The sequence below is a fragment of the Dermacentor variabilis genome, chromosome 1 (assembly GCF_050947875.1).
Source record: "Dermacentor variabilis isolate Ectoservices chromosome 1, ASM5094787v1, whole genome shotgun sequence".
NCBI lineage: Eukaryota > Metazoa > Arthropoda > Arachnida > Ixodida > Ixodidae > Dermacentor > Dermacentor variabilis.
This window is the reverse complement of record NC_134568.1, coordinates 116279176-116291693: the sequence shown is the minus strand read 5'-3', so window position 1 is coordinate 116291693 and position 12518 is coordinate 116279176.

Sequence of the window (12518 nt, the reverse complement as noted above, 5' to 3'; positions counted from 1 at the left end):
ACATTAATTCTTACAATAATGAAACGATATTTCTAAACCCGGTTACAACAGAAGTTATATCAGTAATAAAAAACCTTAATAACAGCCGTAGCTATGACATTGACGGAATTCAAGTAAGACCTTTGAAGCATGTTGTGGGAGTCATTGCGCCTGTTATTGCAGATATATTTAACTTATGCTTAGCTACCAGCACATTTCCTAATAAAATGCAAATAGCCAAAGTAACGGTTCTGTGAAAGAAAGAAGACCGCAATGATTTAAGAAATTATAGACCAGTATCTATACTCCCTATCTTCTCAAAAGCTTTTGAGAAAGTTCTATATACTACTTTGTCTAATTTTATTAATAAGCATGACCGTCTGTCACCGAATCAATTTGGGTTTTGTTAATATAAATCTGCCGAATTAGCGCTACTCGAACAAAAGGAATACATACTAACACAGTTTGAAAAGAAAGCCTTCGTTATTGGTGTCTTCGTGGACTTCTCGAAGGCATTTGACTTTGTGAACCGCACTATACTCCTAAATAACTTAGTGTTATGGTTTTCGGGGACAGGCTCAAACGCTTCTTAAATCAAATTTATGACATAGAAAATAGGCAGTCTGCATAGACAATGTGAAATATGAACTAAAATCTGTTACTTCTGGCGTTCTACAGGGCAGTATATTGGGACCATTACTATTTATTATGTACCTTAAAGATATCTCCAACATTAACACCACTGCTAAATTTGTTATCTACGCTGATGACACTAGCATCTTCTTTTTTTGCTGGAAATGATTTATGTTTTGTTCGGGAATGCAATGACACTATGAACGAATTACAAAAATGGTCCGAATCCAAGTGCATGCGTATAAATGAAAAGAAGACACAAGCCGTCCACATTCCGTCCTGAAAATAAACCAGTTCCCTCCTCCCTCGAGACTAAGCTGAATTCACGACGTATAGATGTGGTTGAGCAATTTAAATGTCTCGGAGTAGTTTTTTTCTCCTGTATGTCTTGGAAAAATCATGTGGACCGCATCACAACGAAACTGGCTGAAATAACTGGGGTCGTAGGCCGGCTCAGATGCGTTCTTCCAAGGCCAGTAAAATTACTCCTCTATAATTCCCCTTTTTACTCCTATTTAAACTATTGCCATTTAGTTTGGGGCGCCGCCACAATTAGCTGTCTTCAGCGCATTTACATTTTGCAGAAGTTCCTTCGTCATGTTCACAATGTCCCCTGGGGCTCAACGAGCGTGGATCTCTTTCTGCAAAGTAGTGTGCTGAAGACCCACAACTTGTACAAATACCGCTTAAGTGTTCGGTTTAAACTGGAAACACGGAGAAACGTAAACCATATACGTTACCTTGCTGATTTACGTACCCGAGAAGCAACCTACAAGACAAGGCATGCGGAGAATTGGGTAGTGCCGACCCCTCGAATAAATTCCGGTAGATAACGCCTACAATTCACTCTTCCTTCCCTCTTAAATGCTTATGTATATAATAATTTTGATCTTTTCAGTATGTCAAACAGTGCTTTGCGTGCTATGCATGTTACCATGTAGGTTCTGTTTTTCTTTGTGATGAATATTGTTTAAATATTGTATAATTTTGTTATGTTTTCTTTTGTACTTGTTCATTATTGTATAACTGTTATTAGACTGCAATTACCTTTGTTTTAAAAGCCTTGCTGTGAAGCCACTGCCAAGCGAAAGGGGGCTGCGGCTTTGTCAAGCTGTTTCTGACAGCTTTTTCTGCGCCTCCGCTGTCTGTATTTGTACAAGGCAGAAATAAAAGAATTTGAATTTGAATTTGTCGAACGCTTTTGCGAAGTCGATGGAGACGGCGTCAATTTTTGTTAGGTGATGAACAGCGTCATGAAGGTCGGCTACAATTTCGAACAATTGTGACTCGCAGGAACGACCACGCAAGAACCCATGTTAGTTTTGAAAGAAAGGAAGTTGTGCTTATCCAGGTAAGTCATTATTGCCGATGATATTATGGGTTCCAGCATTTTGCAGGGTATGCTCGTTAATGAGATAGGCCTATGTTTTGAAAAGACAGAAGGATCTCCAGATTTAAACATAGGTATTATACGAGCGACTTTCCAGGTGTGAGGCACTTTTCCTGTATCAATAGCCTGCTGGAAAATTGCAGTGAGGATACGAGCTGTCACCGATTTAGTTAGCTTCAGTAGTTTTGGACATATGTTGTCAGGTCCGCGTGGACTGAATTATTGGCAAACAATCAATAGCTCGCTCAATCCCTGCGTAATCTGTATGTCATTCACGACCGCGTTAATAGTAGCAGCATTAACACCTGGGGGAATCGGTCTTTCGTTAGGGTAACACGGAGCTAAAAGATAAGTTGAATTCAGTGGCAATCACAGATGTCTGAAGGAATTGGCCGTATTTTGCTATCGTTATGAGACTGGGTGAAGGGGGCTTAGGATTTATTACTTTCCAAAAACTTTGAGTATTCGTTCTCAGTAAGGTTAATAGATCATGATTAAAGAATTTATCTTTGACTCTCTCATCTTCTATTAGACATAGTTTTGACTGCGTGCGGTAGTTATTCCAATCACCTTCAGATGCCGATTGTTTTGCCTTAGTGTAAAGAGGCTTCTTGCCAATTCTTCTTCTCGCACATTCTATAAAATCAGCAGGAAATGGCGGCAGTATCGTAATCTGGCCTATAGAAAAGTACGAGAATGAGGCCTGCAAACACCTGCGCCACCATACCCATTACAGAAAACTTAACCAGATTAAGTGTCCAGTTGGCTACTGTGCACAGGGGATGGGGTAAGGGCAGAAAAGATGAGAAAACAAGAGAAAACTAAAAAAAGAGGAACGCATCAATTCGCACATTCTATAGTTTCTTCAATGATTCCCGTTTCCGTTAAAAATCACACTAGCGCTTTAAAAGCAGTTCGTGCCGTCGTCGGCTGGGACCAGGGTCAAAGACTTCTGCCTTCCGTATGGGGGCGTTTGTCAATATTAAGCCTGGTGCTCAGGACTTGTGGCCATTCCGATGATAACAGTATTGGCTGGTAAAAGCTACTCCAAGCCATAGGCGATAGGTGAGAGTTACCTCCCGCCGTGGTAAGCCATGTGGAAGGCGGAGCTACAGGTCAGGATCCAGGGAACAAAGGCACTGGTTCTTAAAGTCTGCCGAATTCCATGGGGCCAACGTAAGCTCGCGGGCAAGCGCATGGAGCTTTCCCGCTGCGTCTGTTCTTGACTGCGCGATAGCGACTCAAGTGGCACTGGTATGTGAAGATCGAGCGCCTGCGTCTGCTTGCTCGTTTCCAAGGATACCACAACGACTTGGCAAACATTGAAATACAATGACATGTCCTGTCTCAAGTGCCCGGTGGTAAATTTCACGTGTATCCGCGACAAGTGATGGGGTCCACGGCGTAATGCAGGGAGCTAACTCCTTTGGGTGGCCTTAGAATTGCAGAAGATGGGCCACTTCTGGGGCGTTTCCTGATCGATCAATTGAATTGCTGCATGCAGAGCTGCAAGTTCGACAGACGTCATTGATTTCAAGTGCGCTGTCTTGAAGTTTATCACTAGATTTTGCTGGGACAAATACTGCAGCTGCTGAACTCGAGTTTATGACCGACCCATCGGCGTAAACAATTAAGCGGTCATTGTGGACCTAATGTTATAGCAATAATGCTGCCCGTTTCAATGCTGCTGACGGCATTTGTGATTTCTTGACGCCAGGAATGGTAAGGCATACACGAGGTGAAAGCAGAGACCACACTGGCAACGAAGGACATGCTGCTGGGACGTAATTCCATGGCAGCGATGCTCCGTAAATAGCCACCAAACGGCTGACACTCATATGCATTCTAGTTGTTGGCAGGCAAGCAAGATGGTGAATGGGCGTTCTTGTGACATGTCGAATGGGCACTCTTAGAGCGTCGACTGCAATGTTTGTTACTATATGGGGGTCACGCGCTATGGCGATTGTGGCTGCTGTGGGTGACACTTAGGGAGGCCGAGGCACGTCCGTAGAGCTTTAGCTTGTGTACTGTGGAGTGTGCAAAGGTTCGTTCTGCTGGTGCTTCCCAGCATGGGCAGGCTGTATCTTAGGAAGCCCATAAATAATGCATGGTGTGGCTGTGGCATCGATTGCACAGATGCGCCCCAAGACTTTCCGCCGACAAATTTGAATACATTGGCTATTGCAGTCAACCTCTTTTTCGTATATGAAATATATAGCGTCCAAGACAAATCACCGTCTATGATCTGCCCAAGAAAACAGTGCCTTGTTCCGTAAGCAATTATTTGTCAATTTATGCGTATAACGTATGGAGTCATTGCTTTGCGTTTAATTGCGACTAATCGGCACCTTTCTGAGGAGAGTTCCAAGCCTTTCGTATGTATGTAAGAGGGCGTTTGTGTGAACGCCTTCTGCAACCTCGCTAGTATCTGTGGACGTTTCACTGCCGGACCGTCCTTGGCAATGATCCAACAAGGCCGAACAGGGCTACATTGAAGAGCGTGGGGCTACTGCGGCACACCTTTGCTGGTTGGATGGTGGGATGTCATTCCATCGGATGTAAGCACGAAGAAGGATCTATCCTCCAAATAGCTGTAAATTCAGCGCAGTGCACGGCACCAATGCCCACATCGCTTACTTAAAGTATCGAGGATTGCTTGGTGTGCTACATAATCATATGGGCATTTGACATCAAAAACATCACCACCGTTAATCGCTTCACGCTCTTTTTATGTTGAATAGATGTTACCAAGTGAAGCACGTTATCGATAGATGATCGTGCGCGCTGGAAGCCGGCCATTTCATTCAGATATACTTCATTACGCTCTGAGTACCATTCAAGGCGCGCGAACACCATCCTTTCCATTAGTTTCCCAACGCACCTGGCAAGAACGATGGCACGGTACGATGCCAAGTCTCATGGAGATTTAGAACTCTTAAGTAAAAGTACTAAGGGGCTGACCTTCCACTCAGAAGGAATCAATCCTTCGCGCCAGGATTCGTTGCATCTCTTCAAGTGTACATTGCGGGCTTTTTGGCCAAGCTTTGAATGTGCCTGCTGTGTGATTCGTATGGCCCAGGTGATTATGACTTCCTACAAGTCGTCAGCTCAGCTTCTAGCTCATCCACAGAGAACATTAGATCCATGCGGCAGTCCTAGAATGCCGAAACATCCCGTGATATTACTATAGGCAGTGACGGCAAGCCAGTAATTCTTGCGCAGAAGTCCTCAGCAACGCCGATCTCACGTCGTCCTTGATGCAAGGAAAGAGATTTAAAAGGGTGGCACTGTTGCGTAGACGATTGTAGGCCACGCACAATTCTCCATATATGGGACAAAGGCTTACAAGTATCCAAAGACTCGCGAAAGGATTTCCACTTTTCAGATTGCAACACATCGATGCGGCGCTGAATTTTCTTTTCGATTCGCTTCGCCTCCTTCAAATTGTGAGTACATTTGGTGCGCCTGTATCTTCTTTCTGCTCGTCGGCGAATCGCTCGAAGCCTTTCCAATTCACCTTGCTATTCTTTATACTTTGGAGAGGTCTAAAAAGGGAACATAGCCTCTTGCAGTGCGTTTCGAATCTGATTCTCCAGGAATGACGGGTGGCCTTATTGACATTCGTCTTCCATAAGCGACCTGAACTTCGTCCAGTCTGTTCTGCGGAGGGCAGTAGATAGGGACTTGACCACTCCCTTGATATTTAAATAGGTAGGAACGGGAATACTTTTATGGGTTGTTATGTCTGAGAACTATTTTACACTGCTTCGAAGACGCTGAGAGACCAAAGTCAGGTTTAGACAACTGCTGCAGGTCAGTCCCCTCAAATATGTCGGGCTGCCATAATTGAGACAACAAAGCTCTTGGTCCGAAGCAAATGCTACTAGTATTCTTCTATTGAAGTTCATCTTCAAATTCGCCCAGAGCGTGTGGTGTGCCGTAAAATCTCCACTAATAATTAAAGGGCCAGATGTTGCATAACAAAGCACCCATTCCTTGCATGTAAAAAAAAAACTGGTTGGATAAATGTATGCAGCGACAAGAGTGAATGTAAGTTTCTTTGTTTTGACAGTTAAACACACGTATTTGTCGTTCTCGGAAGCAAAACTGAATGTAGCACGTAAATGAATTCACACCAACATAAACGACGACCTTGCTGAGGACACTACACGTCGCGGATGAGAAAGCGTCATAGCCATATAGCCGCATTGTAGTTTGAAGGTTTAGTTCGCAGACGACAATGATAGGAAATTTGTTCGAAAAAAATTATTGGTCGGAAATTCGAAATTTTTGATCTGAGACTTCGAGCATTCAACTGAAAAAGTGATGCTTCATTGACATCTTTACGGAACGACAGTGGTGATTGAATGAGCCATATGATGATATTCAAGACTTTCAAGTGCTGGATTCCTCGCGCCCAGCACCTGCAGTGGACTGCGAGCATTCGAGGTGTTAAAGTTCGTCAGTAACGCACACATGGCATTCATGAGTGACCTCAGCATGGCGAGCACTTGCAAGTCCTGGCCTTCTGCGCGGACTGCTGCAGGGCGAATCGTAGTTGGTGGACGAGTTGTGTCTCTCGTGGTTCTGCGAGTTGGCGTGGCTTTGCTAGAGGTGACAATGCCTTACTTGAATCAATGATGGCGGGCACACCTCTCTCACCTGCGCTGGTAATGCATGACGTCAGCGGATGACGAAGTCTTCTCCGGATTGTGCACTTCCTTAGAACTACCAGTCTGTTTTCTGGACTTATGGTGCCGGGAACGTCGGCCTCTCACTTTAGTTGCTTCTTCTTTACGTGTCGAATGGTCGCTAACCATATTCTTCGTCCTCTGTTCATTTTTCTGGAACGGGCAATCTTTCGAAGTCGCATCGTGTGCGCCCTTTCAGTTGCAGCATTTGAAGTCCCTGGCACGCCAAGTGTCAGACCTATGTGACTCGGTACACCGCGGGCATATGCCTGGGTTCTTACAGACAGCACTCACGTGTCCAGTGCTCTGACAATTCCGACACTGCAGGGGCTTGTGCACGAAAGGTCGTAGAGTATGACGAAAATGGCTGACCTTCACGTTCAATGTTAGGCACTCACTTTTGAAGAGGAGCTTCACGCAAGTTGATTTGCCAATACGACGAGCTTGCATTATAGTAATGCTGTCTACCATCGTTTTGATCGAAATAGGCAGATCACTGTAACAAATTGAGACATCCATGTTGTAAACCATGACTGCAGTGATTTCCAAGCTCTGTGGAATGTGGCAGCGCACTTTGATGTCATCTAGCTGCGTAATCTTCATCAACGGATCCAAGGCGCTTCGGTTGTAACATCGACAGCGAGGATGTTCTTGCGGGAATTCGAGGAATTCTGACGTCTTTTATCTCGCCTGGAGCGAGCGCCTCCAGATAAACAGATATGGCCTGTCTATTGAGTAGGTTGGGATTTTTTGTGGCCGCCTAGGGAACAAAGAGAATTGCATGCTCCGGAGCTCTCGGCGTAGGAGTCAGTCGGCTTGCTTGATGCTGAGCACCCGCTGACATTTCGTCTTTTCGCTTTCCGGCGTGTATAGTCCTCAAAGCCTTCATCGTCTGAGGTGGCATCGCTCGAGGGAGAGTACAGTTCGTTGTCATTGCTGTCAGCTTCACTCCGCGGACAGTGCTTCTTCCTTGGAGTAGCTACCACAGACTTTGGCAGGTGTGGGTGGTTCTCAACCGATTCTACTTACATCGCGGAAAAAAAGAGTGGCGTCCCTCAGCAGAAACCGGTGAATGTCTGTAATGTTCCAGAGAGATCAAAACTGTGATGTGCACAACAACAGCGAAAGATGAAAGCGGGATATGAAAGGCGGCGACGCTGAAGAGAGCGCGAGGAGAAAAGCGGAGGAGGAGGGTATGGCGAAAGCGTGAGAAGAAAAGCGTAGTGCCGCGCAAGACGGTCTCTGCGGCGACGATCGCTACGAGATGGTGCCAGAGTAGCGCACATCGCCTGCTCACCGATGACGCCATCATTAAGGCAGGCGGCGAGCGGTCCACTAATACCATATACTGAAACAAAGCGCTGCATAAGCGGAGGTCTGTCTTCGGCGGCTGCTTTTCGCAATCTCCCGATTATCGAGGCAGTCGCACCATATTTCGCTTCGTTTGCAACGTGCCGCACGAGATAGATTTTCCGCGCTAGCCAACATATCGCGAAAGGAAAGGACGTATAGATGGTTTCACTCGCGCGAAAACAGCAGCGAGAGAGCGGCCCCAAGAAACTTCCGGACACGGGCCTTATCAGTATAGTGCGCCGGAGCACAAATCGCGTTTTTAAAGGGACACTAAAGGTGAAAAATGATTTCTTTTGCATCAGTAAAATATCGTTCTACAACACCAAAAACACCACTCTTACAACGATAAGACGTTTGGTAAGCCAGAAAAAGCGCAAGAACGAAATACGAGTGGCGACGCCTACTTAAGTTCCCGCACCTGGTGGCTGGGACGTCTTGGATTTTGATGCCATCTTCTAGGGCCTACTAATTGTATATAGAGGTACAGATTGACTACATTGTATTCTAAAGGAACCAAATATTAAACATGGCAAGTTTCGGAAACCTTTATTCAGCCAACGCAGCCCAAATGCGAAAACATACTTTGGAATCCCTGACGTCACGCTGACGTACCGGCGCTGGGGTTTCGGCGTGAAATGCGAATACTGATACTTGGACCTTCATTTTGTCATCTAATAATCAAACAATTTTTTTAAATGACTGCCTGCAGGCTTCTCAAACAATGCTTCATTAATCTAAACTGATTTATTGTTTCGCTTTAGTGTCCCTTTAAGTTGTTTCACTTTGCTGAAAGTTTATTTTTAAGTTTTGAGATAAAAGAAATGGGCACTACGGCTCAAGATTCATACCTAATAATTTGCGTACAGTTTACAGCAACCTTGACTTGTAAAATTGTCGTTATATAAAAAAAAGTGTTGGAAATCTGCGGGATCAGATTTTAACGCACTCCTGCTACTCAATATCGCCGCCAGTGCCTCTCTTGCTTGCTACCTTTAGCGGGCTACGTCAGTGAGCAAAATCAGAATACGTCCAGGGCATATGGTTGTAAACAGCGTAAGGGTATATCGAGCTGCACTAAATTTCGCCATAGGGAGTATTGTAATCGTCGATGAATTATTTTGCCAAGTTATGTGGCGTGGCGTAATAACCAATGGTAATTTAGGTGCCGTCCTTCGCATGTCCAGACGACAAACGCCGGATTTCTTGCTCAATAAGCCGTTTGATGCTTCCGCGTCATTATTAGTAATGATAAATGTCGAGTGGAGGAATGTTTTAGAATGCGCGGGTATATCACTTCAGGGAACCGTGAAATGGTTTTGATTTTTTGTTTTACCTGCTCACGCTTCACTGTAGTTTTACACTGCAGGGTTTGTAGTAATATAAAGCCCGCCGCGGAGGCGTAAGAGCCTCGCCATTTCGCTGCTAAGCCTGAGGAAGCGGGACTGAGACCCGTCCACGGCGAAGGCATTTCGATGGGGGCGAAATGCAAAAACGTCCGTGTACCGCGCATTGGGTGCACGTTAAAGAACCGCAGGCAATCAAAATTAGTTAGGGGTCCCCCATTACGGCATGCCTTGGTTTAGAGACGTATAGTCGAATGAATGCTAGCGTACTCGGATGAAATTAAGGCCATGTTTGCGGGGCATGCATCAGCAGTGCGTGCGCAGCCGTTTTCCTATATGGCAAAAGTAGCCATTTTTAAGGCTCCTAGCAACCAATCTAAATAATTCTGGGGAGTTATCGCAAGCGGAACACAAGGATTAAAGAAAGGTGCAACACGAAGCGGTTATATTCATGGATACATTCATGCATATATTTAGGTTCACCCAATCTAAATATATGCAACCGCAACAGCTTTCGGAGCATGAAACCTGCGCTAAGCTCACTCACTCGCAGCTTCGGAACTCAGCCGAAAAAATTAGAGAACTATAAATTAGTTGCTCAGCGAAGCAGCTTTACACGTTTCAAACGGAAGGCATTGGGTTTGACGACAGTTGGAAGAGTTCTTTCTTTTGGGGGCGAAGGGGTGTAATTGTGTATTAAGGAAAATAAATTGCAATGTTTGGCATGATACTGTCAATACTCCAGTCACTCTTCTGAGCACATCACTCTGTGCGGGTACATTTGATTACCAGCCATAAAATGCAAAGACAGTCCGATTCGGTAACCTTGTTTCAGCAATTCATATAGAGATCATTTAAGATAATTACAATTATGTGTCATATATGAACTTGTCCTAAGAGCAACATACTGTTGCTGCAGCACCAGCAGCAATTGGGACTGTTTGATTGTTCATCATGCCACAAAATGAAACATTGCATAATAATACTGATTTTTATTCACAAGCAGCCATTAGTCATACTTAAACCGCATTGAGTATTGACTTAAGTGGTTTCGGTAATAAAGTAAGCTGCGTAATGAACATACAAAGAATTGACAATTGTTACTTTTGCCTCACATTGTTAAATCTACTTATTTGCAGCATCTTTGGAACATATGACATGAAGGTTAAGGCCGGCCTGGTGACCTTGCTTGACAAGGGGAAGTAGTCTGTAAATCTGTAAATAGTCTGTTTCGATCATAGCGTAAGACCTGCATTTTATGAAAAATATAATGTATAGCGCCATAAAAAGAGTTAGTTCAATATCGGTGCACTTGTTTTCTTTTTTGCACTGCATGATTCATCGCTACTGGAATTGCTTCAGTTTTTTTTCTGTTTATCCAACATATGAGAGTGCAGCTGGATCAGGAGCATTATTAAGCTCTTGACATTAATCCGTAAGTACAGATGAGAAGCAACCTGTGAAAATACATAATATACATTCACAAATTTTTTGCCGTCATATCTAAACAAAAGTGTAAACTAACTTTAGATGGCAGATAGCTAGCAGATTTTGTTCAAGCGGATGCATTGCGTGCAACTGTAATATTTCTTAAATGTGCTCGTGCCCAAAAGCTCATGCAGTCTTACATAAAAATTCACGGATACATGCATTTGAGATTTTTAGACAATTTCTATCCGCATGCATGGTTTTCTATGTACAGTTCCCTGTGTATGTTCCCACATGCATGCTGGATGCAGTACATTTTGATAGCAATTTTCGATAGACTGCTTATTAAAAACTCCAGCAGCGAGTGTTTATATGCAATCAAAACATAGCAAAATGTGGTTTATATAGCTAGTATATAGGGTCTCGATCCCTTCTTCTTCAGGCAAGCTGGTCAATGAAAGTAAATGATTAAAAACACGGTGCAAGATATACTTTTATAAATATAAAAGACCTATGGGTCAGATCTCTGACGGCTGAACACGTAAGTCTTAAATTCGGATCTTGCTGCAGCGTCTTTTTTTACATTATTCATCGAACAGCTCCACTGAATTTATGTTAGCTCGGACACCTTGTATCGACAATAATCGACAAATAGTGTAAGGCTAAAGGCTATGGATTAGCTATAGACTGATCTGCAGGAATTGTCTACAAACTGTCTATGGACTTATGGCCTTACACTTTTTGTAGACTAGTCCATAAAATTTCTCATTCTATAGACACTCTATAAACTGTCTATAGATTAATGAAAATTCATGTTTGTAGACAAATGTCTGCAAAATGTCTATAGAGAAAAAGTGTATAGGAATATGCAGTTCTACTTTTGTAGACTGAAGTCTGTAGAATCTCTATAGACAAACGTCTATACATAGTCCATATACATTTGCTTGTAGACGTTTTATAGATTTCAGTCTACACAAGTAGAACTGCTGTAAACAGTTTTGTCTTTGTAGACAGAGAGAGAGAGAGAGAGAGAGAGATAATATTTAATGGTAGAAAGGTGGAGAGGTCGGCCTGAGTGAAATGCCTCTAGCCTGCTACTCCATGCTGGGGAAGGGGTTTGGGGAATAACAGAGATAGGATGTGAAGAGGAAGGAGAGAGAGAGAGAGAGGAAAGGGGAAAGGCAGGGAGGTTAACCAGAGAAAAAGATCCGGTTGGCTACCCTACACTGGGGAGAGAGGGGAGGGGGAGGTAAAGTGGTAACAAAGTAGAGATAAGGAAAGGAAGGAGCCTAGACACACAGTCACCATCGGTCACTGGCACCGAATACTGTCATCGCACAGCACAGTGACACTTGCCACACTATCAACATTTGTTCAGGCTACAGCCGCCTGTCCAATCCTGTCGCCCTCAAAAACCGCAACAGTGCCCTCGTCGCCCTCTGCTGCGATGGCTTGTGATGGCGGTATTGTAAAATAAGTTCCTCTGTGAGAGGTCTTTGGTCAAAGCGCGCTATCGCGGTTGCGAGTGATTGTCTCTGCAAATTATATCGAGGACAGTCACAAAGAAGGTGTTGAAAAGTCTCCTCGTTACCACAGTCCTCACACGTGACTATGGCTAGGGGTGGCTTTCACCAAGTCTTTCGCTTACTGAAGAGGAAGGAAGGTGGTGGTATGGTGAATATGATGAGGGCTGCACAGCAT